We start from the raw sequence: 11,891 nt of genomic DNA, 5'->3' as shown, positions 1-11,891 counted from the left end.
ATCTTGCTCTCACCGTGGTTTCCCCTCCCTTCCATGACGTCCCTGGCCCCCCTCCTCTCCCCCCGACGTCCCAGGCCAATTCCGGGTCACAAGGAGTGCACTACGTCATAACCGAGGGCAACCACCATGACGACGCAGCCTGTTGCTCACTGCAGCACCGCACCTTCTCCGGGTACGACGGCCACAACCAGGTCACGAGCTTATGTGTTGACAAAAATAAATGAGACAGTAATACAAAAGGCAATGTCCTCGTTCGCTGGTGTTGATGAATCGAAAGGAGATGATGTATAGACTGCCCTAATAGTAGAGATACTTACCTTATTCACATCAAGTACTCTCAAGATTTTAGTCTAATATCAATTCAGCATTGTTAAGAAGAAATTAGCATGCTGAATAAAGAAATACACATAACCGACATGGTAGTACTAACTATGCATGAAAGCTTTGAGCCTACAGACTTTCCTACTCGAGAAAATCCATACAATGGACTAACATACTAAGGACATAGAGAAACAATTATTTTTAGGCATAATGATTGAACTTGTGCCTATGTATTGCAATGGGGACCGAAAATTGCTCTGTTTTACAGTATACTCCGTTCGTAATTAACTACCACTGAAATAAGTGAATCTACACACTGAAACACGTCAAGATACACTCATTTCAACGACAGCGAACACCCAATATTGTTATTTAGCATACATATTTTTCAAGGGCCCTTTTGACATTCATATTTTGTAGGTCCATACATGCAACCCAAACTCATCGACGCATGCATGGGACCTGAATAACGGGCATCAAAACAACAATAATTGCAACCATGTTTACATCATAATTTGGTGGACGGTTCGACGGAAAGCCGATGGGGAACGCTACAAGTTGATAAGATGAAAATGATTTGGTGGTCATGTCCAAGTGGTAACCACCGCAATTTCCATGTGCCAACAATCTATGCAGTGGTACTGCAGAACTATGTGCAACTTTCATGTGTTTTCTGTTTGTCGCTAAGTGAAATATTTCTGTGAACTTTCGATCAGTGGAGTTGCACGTAAGTTGATGCAGACTTGTTGTGTCTCCCATAAAATCGCCAGCTGGGCGGTGTACTGATGTCTGTCCGAGATACGCGAGGAAGGAGATGACTATGCATGTGCATATCAATGCAGGACCAGATATAAAGATGATTGTACGTGCGGATGTGCTATAGCTATGATTGATGGCTGTATACATTGCCGTGGGGCTGGGCATAATGGAGAGTAACTTAGACTAGTAACATGCACATGTTACTACTACCTTCGTCCTTGTTTATAGATCTCTTTTGTAATTTGTGCCAAATTTTGATCAAAAATTTAACTAACGAAATATTGATGCATGTCAACAAAACTATATTGTTGGATTGGTATTTGAACATATATATATTCAATGATATAATTTTTGGTGACATAAATGAACATTTTGTTAGTTTAATACATGGTCAAATTTGACACGAAATACAATAAAGACCAATAAACCAGGACGGAGGTAGTACTTTTCTAGTGGGTAGTGTCGTATGTGTGATAACATAGATGTCTTAATTTATTGCTTTGTATAAACTCATTTTGCATTGGGAAGCGCTATATGATGGTAACATATTATGTTGCTCTATTTGCCTCTCTTCTTATTAATTACTTGCCACCACATCATTCTTGCTTATGCGACATCTATGTTACTATCTATATTACTCCCACTATGACTAGCATGAGAGTAAGCGCCAGTTCTTTAGCCGGCTTCTCGAATAAGCTGCTCTTTACTCAATTTATTTTAGAAACCCAACCAAATTTATTTTTCTAAGGCTTGAGTAGTAGGCTTTTAAAATATATATTTTGACTGAGCTTGTAGAATAAGCTGGGTAAGGAGGTCACTGGAGAAGAGACGTGCTTGATGATGATGTTTTATGCTTATCATCAATGCAAATTAGTGTGAATCTTTTTTATTTGAGAAAAAACAAAACTAGTTGGAATTGATCACGCGTGCTTGTCCTATTACGCGCCGAGCAGCAAAGCCGGGGTGGGAACTTCGGATCGCCTACGTGCGTACGCCCTGGACTTGTCACATTTTCTTAGCTCAGGTAGGTGCACGGTATTGTCACAGCTGGTTGATCTGCTATTCGTCTGCTCCCACCGTCCATTTCTCCGCCCAGCGGTCCCTGGAATGTCCTTATCCCATTATCCCATGAGAGCTATCAATGGATGTGGATCTATCGAGTGATCTGTCTTTGCATTTGCACCACTGGATAGTGTCAAGACACTCCTATTCATGGATGCTGATGGTCATGTCGTTTTCTAGGAGATTGCTCTAGTTTTTCTCTCTTTAGAACAAGGAGATTGCTCTGGCTGGACTTGTGCAGGGTAGGCATATGGAAATCATTCACTTGACCTGGACTAGGCCCAAGGAAAGTGAGTCCGGTCAATCCCAAGCCCGTCCAAAACTGCCTGTCACATCGCTTCTATTGGCCAATGATTTTTCAAGAACTAAAAGTTTTTTTAAACGGAACCAATAGATTTGCCCCGATCGAGTAACTACAAGAAAATAGAGTTTCTTACACAGCCATGGCCTCAAATTACATTAGATCATTACTCTCCCCGGCATAATTATACCCAATCTCTTTGCCCATGCGGAGACCCAAACTTTTGCTTCACTTTTTTATGTTGGCAAGAAGGATCATGGGTGGGGTGCTCCTGTGGTGGATGACTCTTGTATTCCTCTCGTTCCATATTCCCCGAGACCGGTGTCGTGGTTCTAAGTCTGACAGTAGAATACGGGGTAGGTATGGAGAGGCAAGATCCTAGCTATGGAGCAGTTGTGCACACAAGTGTTTTACGAGTTCAGACCCTTCTCGGAGGAAGTAATAGCCCTACGTCTCGGAGCCCGAAGGCGGTCGACTGGATTATGTGTGTAAGAGTTACAGGGGTGCGAACCCTTCTACCAGTGAAGGGGGGTGGCTTATATAGAGGGCGCCAGGACCCCAGCCAGCCCACGTAGCAGAGGGTTAAAGTACATTAAGGTTTGGCGTTACTGGTAACGCCCTACATAAAGTGTCATCATGACCATTAAGACTACTTAATTACAGACCGTTTGGATACAGAGTAGATCTTGAACTCCTGGTGGTCGAGTGAGTCTTCATGGTTGAGTGTCTTCAGGTTCGTCGAGTGTCTTCTAGTCCGTCGAGTGGAGTTCCTCTTGGTCGACTGGAAGACGGCTTCTTCTAAAAGATGTCCTTGGGGAGGGTACCTTGGTCAGGTTCATGACCCTACCCTAGGTACATGACTTCATCAGTAGCCCCCGAATGGATCGAGGTTTGAGTGAGGAAGGAGTTGTCAATCTTTTCGACCTGCTTTCTGGTGCTGTAAAGGTGTTTTGCTCTGGATCAATGACTTTCAAGTGAGGGTGTCGACTTTCGTTCAGTCGCCTTGATCCATTCTTTATATCTGTCGAGTGAACTTTATGAACTTGGAGATTTTCGAGCGACGGATGCAGGAGATCTTCCGTCTGACAAGTTGCCCTGTGGTTAGCGGATTTAGTGGGATCCGAATTTTGGGAAGCGTGCGAAGCGGAGAAGACCGCGGTACTCGGATGGGATAAGGCAGGGATGCCTCGATTTCCGCGCCGCCTTTTTCGCCACGTATCGCTTGCGCGACTGTTTCGGGATTTGACAGGATCGCCTGGGCCTACCTGTCGGCCACTCGGAAGTGACTCCATATAAGGAAACTGGCGGAGGTTTTTTGAACAGTGCCTCCTCATTTTCTCCTCCCTCACCTCCAGATTCATCTGCTGCGCCCACCAACTGCCCGACGCCGCTGCTCCGTTCCAGCCTCGTCGGCGACAATGGTAAAAGAGAAAACGGCGGCTTTGGAGCGGGCGAAGAAGGCGACGGCGACGACGAAGGTGAAGGGGAGAGCGACCAGTCGAGGGGGATCCTCGTCGCGGTCCCGTTTGCCGCAAGGTTGGATCCAGGGTGATTGGATCCGCTCGACCATCACCCAAAAGGATCTCGACGACCTGGCCAACGAAGGCCTGATTGCGCACGGGGCGGCGAGGCTCCCCGGGATGGAGTGGCAGCCACAGCCTCAGGAGGGTGAGTGTGTCCTCTTGGCGACTCATGTAGATCGAGGGTTCTCTCTGCCACCGCATCTTTTCTTTCGAGGGTTTCTGAATTTCTTTGGGGCTCAGCTTCACCACTTTACCCCCAATTCTATTGCCTATCTCGCCGCCTTTGTATCTTTGTGTGAAAACTTCTTGGGTTGTCGGCCGCACTGGGGCCTCTTCAAACACATATTCACTTGTCGTTCTCAGACGGTGAAAAAGGCCAGCCCCAATGACGAGAGAACTCAGGTAATCCAGATGTGTGGGGGTCTCGGGGTCCAGATGAGGAGTAAGAGCGCTTTCCCAGCTATGACCCTTCCCGAGTCGGTCAGAGGGTGGCAGTCGACCTGGTTCTACTGCCAAGACCAGTCGACGCCAGCGCAGTCGACTGGGCTCCCTCCCTTCTCTATGAGTCGAGTGAACAAGCCATCCTCTCTAAAAGTAGTTCCGGAGGAGAAGGCTCAGGTTAAAATGTTGATGGAGCGAGTAGTCTAGTTGATTCGTGATGGTGTGACTGGCATGGACCTTCTGGAGGTTTTCCTTCGGCGGCGCATCCAACCACTCCAGTACCGGGGCCACCCGATGTGGTTGTATTCTGGTACTGAAGACACCTCTCGGGTCCACCCTGAAGAGGTCGACGATGCCACGCTGGAGAGGTGGATGACTGCCATCACAGGGAACAAGGACAACCCTCGTGGAGCCAGGAGGATCCCGCCACTCGACCAATCTTATGAGGCAGACAAGGTATGATCACTTTTCTCCGATTGTATTCTCGTTCCGTCCGTTCTGTTTTCGTCGTGGACCAGTCGATTGACTTTTGTCTTACTTGTTGTCTTTTAGGAGACCACTGAGTTGTATTCGATGCCCAACGGGGCGCAGGCGCAGGCCGAGGAGGAGGAAGGAAGTGGAGGTGAAAGTCAAGAGGAGTGGGAATCGGATGGTGATGAGGGTGATGAAGATGCAGGCTCCGATGAGGAGGAAGAGGAGGAGGAAGTTGTGCCTCCTCGTTCCGAAAGGAGGTCCAAGCTCGCCCACGACCCCGCGGCCGAACGTGGCAAGGGAGTCGTGCCTACTGGGCAGTCGACGAAACGCCCTCGGACAACTTCACCAGCGCCGACTGAGAAGGCGTCGAAGCAACCCCGAGCGGCCCCGACAAAACCGGCGAAGGCCCTACCGAAGATGAGGATGGAGATTTCGACTGTTTCTGGGTAATAGCATAACTCATGTTTTTCCTTTTATCATGGATACATTCTTGGTCGACTCAATCGCTGACAGACTGATTTTTGAAATCGCAGTGCTGCTACTTCTAAAACTTCAGCCAGGCATGAGGACCAAGAAATGGAAGATGCTGCTACTTCTCATCCTGGTATGATCTGCGCGGTTTCGCTTTCGGTCAATTGAATCTTTATTTTTGACTTTGAACTTCTTCCGCAGCTCCACCTAGCGTTGTCATCGATCTCCCTGACGATGACGATGAAGCGCCACTGAGGCAGAGGAGGAGCAGGAAGGCGACTGCTGGCAAGGCTGCTCAGGTTGTGTCAGCACCTGGACCACTGATTCCAGAGGGGAGCAACATTGCTCGGGCTACCGTATCCTTTGCGGAGCCGTTGACGGTTGCCCGCCCTTCATCGTCGAGTGCTGACCCGCCTTCTCTCTTATCCACCTACCACGTCCCGGAGGACCAAGCAAGCGCTACCAAGGAAGCCATACGCCAGGCCGGGATTATGATGGAGCAGGTGAAGGCGATCCGAACCGCCAGCCAAGCAGCTTATGATGCGAGTTCAGCTCTCCAGAGTAATGTCCAGGTTAGTTAAACACCGACTGGAAATCTTGATGTTTGTCATGCACCCACTGGGTGTGTCAAGTCTACGGTGGACTGCTGGCCATCGACTGTAGTCTTTGTGTCTTGAGATTTCTCACTTTACTTGTTTCACTCGTGCTTGGTCGAGTGGAATAATAGAACTGGTGGGGGCACGCTGAGTGCACCCACTGGGTGTAGTCCCCGAGACCGTGGTCGATTGCTGGCAGTCGGCTATGGTCTGAATTTTTTTTACTGCTGACAGTTAACTGCTTTCGGTCGACTGATCGACTCTGAGTCTAGCTGATAGAACTAGTGGGGGCACGCTGAGTGCACCCACTGGGTGTAGTCCCCGAGACTACAGTTGAATGTTTAGATTCAGCTGTAGTCTTAGAAATACTACACATTTTCTTTTAGTCACTCGGAAGTGATCTGTCGTTGATGTCTGTCGGCTGAACTTTCGCAGAAATCTTGTGACCTTGTTTCTCGTTATACCGAATTGGAGAACAAGCATATCCAGCTTGAACTTGACCAGAAGCTTGTCCAAGAGAACTTTACGAAGTCGAAGGAGGAGGCAAAAGGTATGTTTGGTGAGAATCTTGATGACTGTCCTTGCTTCTTGCCTGTCTCCGAGTCTGATCTTATTGTGATTTTTGCAGAAAAACTGAGGGATGCTCTGAAGAAGAAGGACCTTGACCTCGCCGAGGCGCAGAAAGCGGCTTCGGACAAGACAAAACTTGCAGAAGAGAAGTTGGCTTCTGTCAACAAACTTGAAGAGGAAAACACTAATCTGAAAGCTGCTCTCGACGTGGACAACCAAGAAGTCACTCGACTGAAGAATGCCAATATGGTCCTGAGTGACAAAGCTGGCGAACTGGCAGGAAAGAAGAATGACTTGGAGGTTTATCTGGGAGGACTCGCCAAGAAGCTATTCCTCATGCTCGAAGGTAACCCCTTATCTCCGATTGTTAATTACTGACTTGCTGTATGGGCATTAGCTTATCCTTGAATCGTGTCCGCAGAATTCTGCCAAAACTTTGAAGAGGAGACTAGTCGAGTGGAGACTGGCTTGGATCCCATCAATTCCCCGGTGAAGGATGAAACCACTATGAACGTGCTCCGCCTCGAGTCTCGCGTTGCTGCAGTGGTCGATTACCTTGCAAGACTGAAGGCCGCAACGTCGCGCATCGACACATCGCTCTGGCCAGAAGAAACGCTTCAGAACGACCTTGAGTCGCTGATGACTCGACTGAACGAAGTTCCAAGTCGAGTGCAAGAATGGAAGAAGTCTTCTGCCAGGTGCGGTGCTGACGTCGCTCTGTCCTTGGTCCGCGTCCACTGCAAGGAAGCGAGAGAAGACAAGCTGGTGTCTCTCAAGGTGGCCAACACTAGGAAGCATGACTTCCGTTCTTTCATGGAGACCTTCATCGCGGCTGCCACTCGGATCGCAGATGGGATCGACCTGGACGAGTTTGTTGCGCCTTCCAGCCCTCCGTAGGAGGGGTAAAAAACTTCTATGCTCGATGATTTGAATTTGCCTCGGAATGCCGAGTGATTTTTGTAACCGACAATCTTTAACAGGCTTGATGCCTAAGCACTTCTGGGTCCGTAGGACGTTATCCGAACTTGATTTGCCGTTGAAATACATTTGCTTCTTTCGGACAACCATCTTCTTTGGGTTGGAATATATACTAGTATCTGTAATGCTCTTTTGCAGGTAGGAGTGAAGCACAAATTGTAGTTGACTTGTGCTCATCATGTTTGGGCGAGTGCTGGGTTGCAACCAAGCCTCCGAGTGAGAAACTTGTTCTCCACTCGGAAGGATTTTAGAAACTTAGGCGAGCACTGGGCTGCAGCTAAGCCCCCGAGTGGGAGGTTCGCTCTCCACTCGGTAGGTTTTTAGAAACTTAGGCGAGCACTGGGCTGCAGCTAAGCCCCCGAGTGGGAGGTTTGCTCTCCACTCGGTAGGTTTTTAGAAACTTAGGCGAGCACTGGGCTGCAGCTAAGCCCCCGAGTGGGAGGTTTGCTCTCCACTCGGTAGGTTTTTTAGAAACTTAGGCGAGCACTGGGCTGCAGCTAAGCCCCCGAGTGGGAGGTTTGCTCTCCACTCGGTAGGATTTTAGAAACTTAGGCGAGCACTGGGCTGTAGCTAAGCCCCCAAGTAGGAGGTTTGCTCCCCACTCGGTAGGATTTTCGTGGCACGGCTTTGGAGGAGAAGGTAGCAGTCGACCCGCGCTTCGTCCTCCTTGCGGAACGCACGTTGTGTTTGTGACATAGCTCGAAAGGAGGAAGCAGGGGTCGACCTGCGCCTCGTCCTCCTTGCGAAGCGTACGATGTCTTTTATTCTTAGGTGAACACTAGGTTGCAGCTAAGCCTCCGAGTGGAAGACTGGCTTATCACTTGGTAGGAATTTCAAAAACTTAGGCGAGCACTTGGCTGCAGCTAAGCCTTCGAGTGGAAGGCTGGCTTACCACTCGGTAGGATTTTCGAAAACTTAGGCGAGCACTGGGCTGCAGCTAAGCCCCCGAGTGGAAGGCTGGCTTACCACTCGATAGGATTTTTTTTACTTTGGCGAGTACTTGGACTGCAGCTAAGCCTCCGAGTGGAAGGCTGGCTCACCACTCGGTAGGATTTTGTTTTAACTTAGGCGAAACGGATTCGCAGCTAAGCCTCCGAGTGGAAGGCTGGCTTACCACTCGGTAGGGTGTTTTACAAGCTTAGGCGAAACGGGTTCGCGGCTAAGCCACCCACTGGGGGACAGATTTATGAGAACAAAAGCAATAACAATTACTGAGAAAAATATGAAACTCTTGTCTTTGATGAATACACTACAAGAGTACTTTTATTACAACTCATCCGAGTGAAAAACTTAAGTATAAAAAGGGCGGAGCAGGTCTGCGTTCCATGCTCGGGGCTCGTCAATCTGGTGCTCGACATTGTAAAGGTGGTATGCCCCATTATGGAGAACCTTGGTGACGATGAAGGGACCTTCCCAAGTAGGAGCAAGCTTGTGTGGTTTTTGCTGATCCACTCGGAGAACTAAATCTCCTTCCTGGAAAGCTCGACTCTTCACATTTCTGGCATGGAAGCGACGCAAGTCCTGCTGGTAAATGGTCGATCGGATCAAGGCCATTTCTCTTTCTTCTTCTAGAAGGTCGACCGTGTCCTGTCGGGCTTGCTCTGCTTCAGCTTCGGTGTAGAGTTCGACTCGGGGTGCATTGTGAAGCAGGTCACTCGGCAAGACTGCTTCAGCTCCGTAGACCAAGAAGAACGGAGTCCTCCTAGTCGACCGGTTTGGCGTGGTCCTTAATCCCCAAAGCACCGACGGAAGTTCGTCAACCCATGCACCAACTGCGTGCTTGAGGTCGCGCATCAGTCGGGGTTTCAACCCTTTGATAATTAAGCCATTTGCTCGTTCTGCTTTTCCATGCGACTGAGGGTGGGCGACTGAAGCATAGTCGACTCGTGTACCCTGAGATGCGCAGAAGGCTCTGAATTCTTCGGAGTTGAAGTTTGACCCATTGTCTGTGATGATACTGTGGGGAACTCCATATCTGAATACCAACTCCCTGATGAAGCTGACGGTGGTGCCGGCATCCAGATTCTTGATGGGTTTAGCCTCAATCCACTTGGTGAACTTGTCGACTGCTACCAATACATGGGTGTAGCCGTTTCTGCCTGTTCTCAGTGGTCCAACCATATCCAACCCCCATACAGCGAAAGGCCAGACGAGTGGAATGGTCTTCAAGGCTGAGGCGGGTTTGTGCGACATATTGGAGTAGAATTGACATCCTTCACACTTGTCGACTATCTCTTTTGCCATCTCATTTTCTCTGGGCCAGTAGAAACCCGCTCGGTATGCTTTAGCCACGATGGTCCGAGAGGACGCATGATGGCCACAGGTCCCCGAGTGGATGTTGTTGAGAATCATTCGACCTTCTTCCGGTGTTATGCATTTCTGGCTGACTCCAGTCGCACTTTCTCTGTACAACTGTCCCCTCATGACGGTGAAGGCTTTGGATCGGCGGACGATCTCTCGAGCCTCTTCTTCATTCTTGGGGAGCTTTTTCCTCAGAATATAGGCGATATAGGGCACTGTCCAGTCGGGAGTGATGACTAGAACTTCCATGATTAAGTCGACCACAGCTGGGACCTCGACTTCAGTCGGATCTGTGGCGCTTTTTGCCTGCAGGGCTTCCTTAGTGAAAGGATCTTCTTGAACTGACGGCGTGTGAACATGCTCCAAAAACACGCCACTCGGAATGGCTTATCTATTTGAACCTATCTTCGCCAAGTCATCGGCTGCTTGATTTTTCAGTCGGGGAACATGATGGAGCTCTAATCCCTCAAATTTCTTCTCCAGCTTTCTGACTGCATTGCAGTAACCAGTCATGGCTGGGCTTCTGACGTCCCACTCCTTCATCACTTGGTTGACCACTAAGTCCGAGTCACCATAGACCATGAGGCGACGGACGCCGAGTGAAATGGCCATACGCAACCCGCACAAGAGTGCTTCATATTCCACTTCATTGTTGGAGGAATCAAAGTGAATCTGGAGTACATATCTGAGCTTATCTCCTCCGGGGGAAACCAAGACCACTCCGGCACCGGAACCATTCAGCATTTTGGAGCCATCGAAGAACATAGTCTAGTGCTCCGAGTGAACTTGGGTCGGTAACTGCTGTTCAGTCCACTCGACGAGGAAATCTGCTATTGCTTGGGACTTGATAGCTTTCTTTGCCTCAAATCTGGTATCAAGGGGAAGGAGTTCAATCGCCCATTTTGCCACTCGACCGGTTGCGTCTCTGTTGTGCAGAATCTCTAATAAGGGGGCGTCGGTGACGACTGTGATGATATGGTCAGAGAAGTAGTGAGCAACTTTCTTCGTGGTCATATAAATCCCATATACAAGCTTCTGATAATGAGGGTATCGTTGCTTGGATGGGGTCAGGACTTCGGAAATGTAATATACTGGGCGCTGAACTTTGAAGGCTTTCCCTTCTTCTTCCCGCTCAACCATAAGTACAGTACTGACGACTTGTCCTGTGGCTGCAATGTAAAGCAGCAAAGGATCTTTGCTGATTGGAGCAGCAAGCACCGGCTGGGTGGAAAGCAGGGTTTTTAACTCTGCAAACGCTGCGTCAGCTTCAGGAGTCCACTCGAACTTGTCTGACTTCTTCATCAGTCGGTAAAGAGGCAATGCCTTCTCACCGAGACGAGAGATGAATCGACTTAAAGCGGCCAAGCAACCAGTAAGCTTCTGAACATCATGCACACACATAGGTCGTTTCATTCGGAGTATTGTGCCTACTTTCTCTGGGTTTGCATCGATTCCTCGTTCGGAAATGAGAAAACCGAGTAATTTTCCACCAGGAACTCCGAATGTGCACTTGGATGGGTTAAGCTTGATATCGTACCTCCTGAGGTTGGCAAATGTTTCAGCTAGGTCAGTCAGCAGGTCGGAACTTTTCCGTGACTTGACCACAATGTCATCCATGTACGCTTCCACATTCCGACTGATTTGAGTGAGCAAACACTTCTGAATCATCCTCATGAACGTGGCTCCGGCATTCTTGAGGCTGAATGGCATGATGACATAACAGAAGCACCCGAATGGGGTGATGAAAGCCGTTTTGATCTCATCGGGTCCAAACAGACGGATCTGATGGTACCCGGAATAAGCGTCCAAGAAATAAAGTCGCTCACATCGTGCAGTCGAGTCGACTATTTGGTCGATGCGGGGAAGAGGAAAATGATCTTTTGGACAGGCCTGATTGATATGCTTAAAATCGATGCACATGCGAAGCGAATTGTCCTTTTTGGGGACCATGACGACATTGGTGAGCCACTCAGAGTGGTAAATCTCTCGGATAAACTCTGCTGCTAGGAGCCGAGCCACTTCCTCGCCAATGGCCTTCCTTTTCTGGACAGCAGACCGTCACAGATGTTCCTTGACAGGTTTTGCCTTTGAATC

The sequence above is a fragment of the Triticum dicoccoides genome, chromosome 5B (genome assembly GCF_002162155.2).
Source record: "Triticum dicoccoides isolate Atlit2015 ecotype Zavitan chromosome 5B, WEW_v2.0, whole genome shotgun sequence".
Taxonomy (NCBI): Eukaryota; Viridiplantae; Streptophyta; class Magnoliopsida; order Poales; family Poaceae; genus Triticum; species Triticum dicoccoides.
This window is presented reverse-complemented; position numbering follows the sequence as displayed.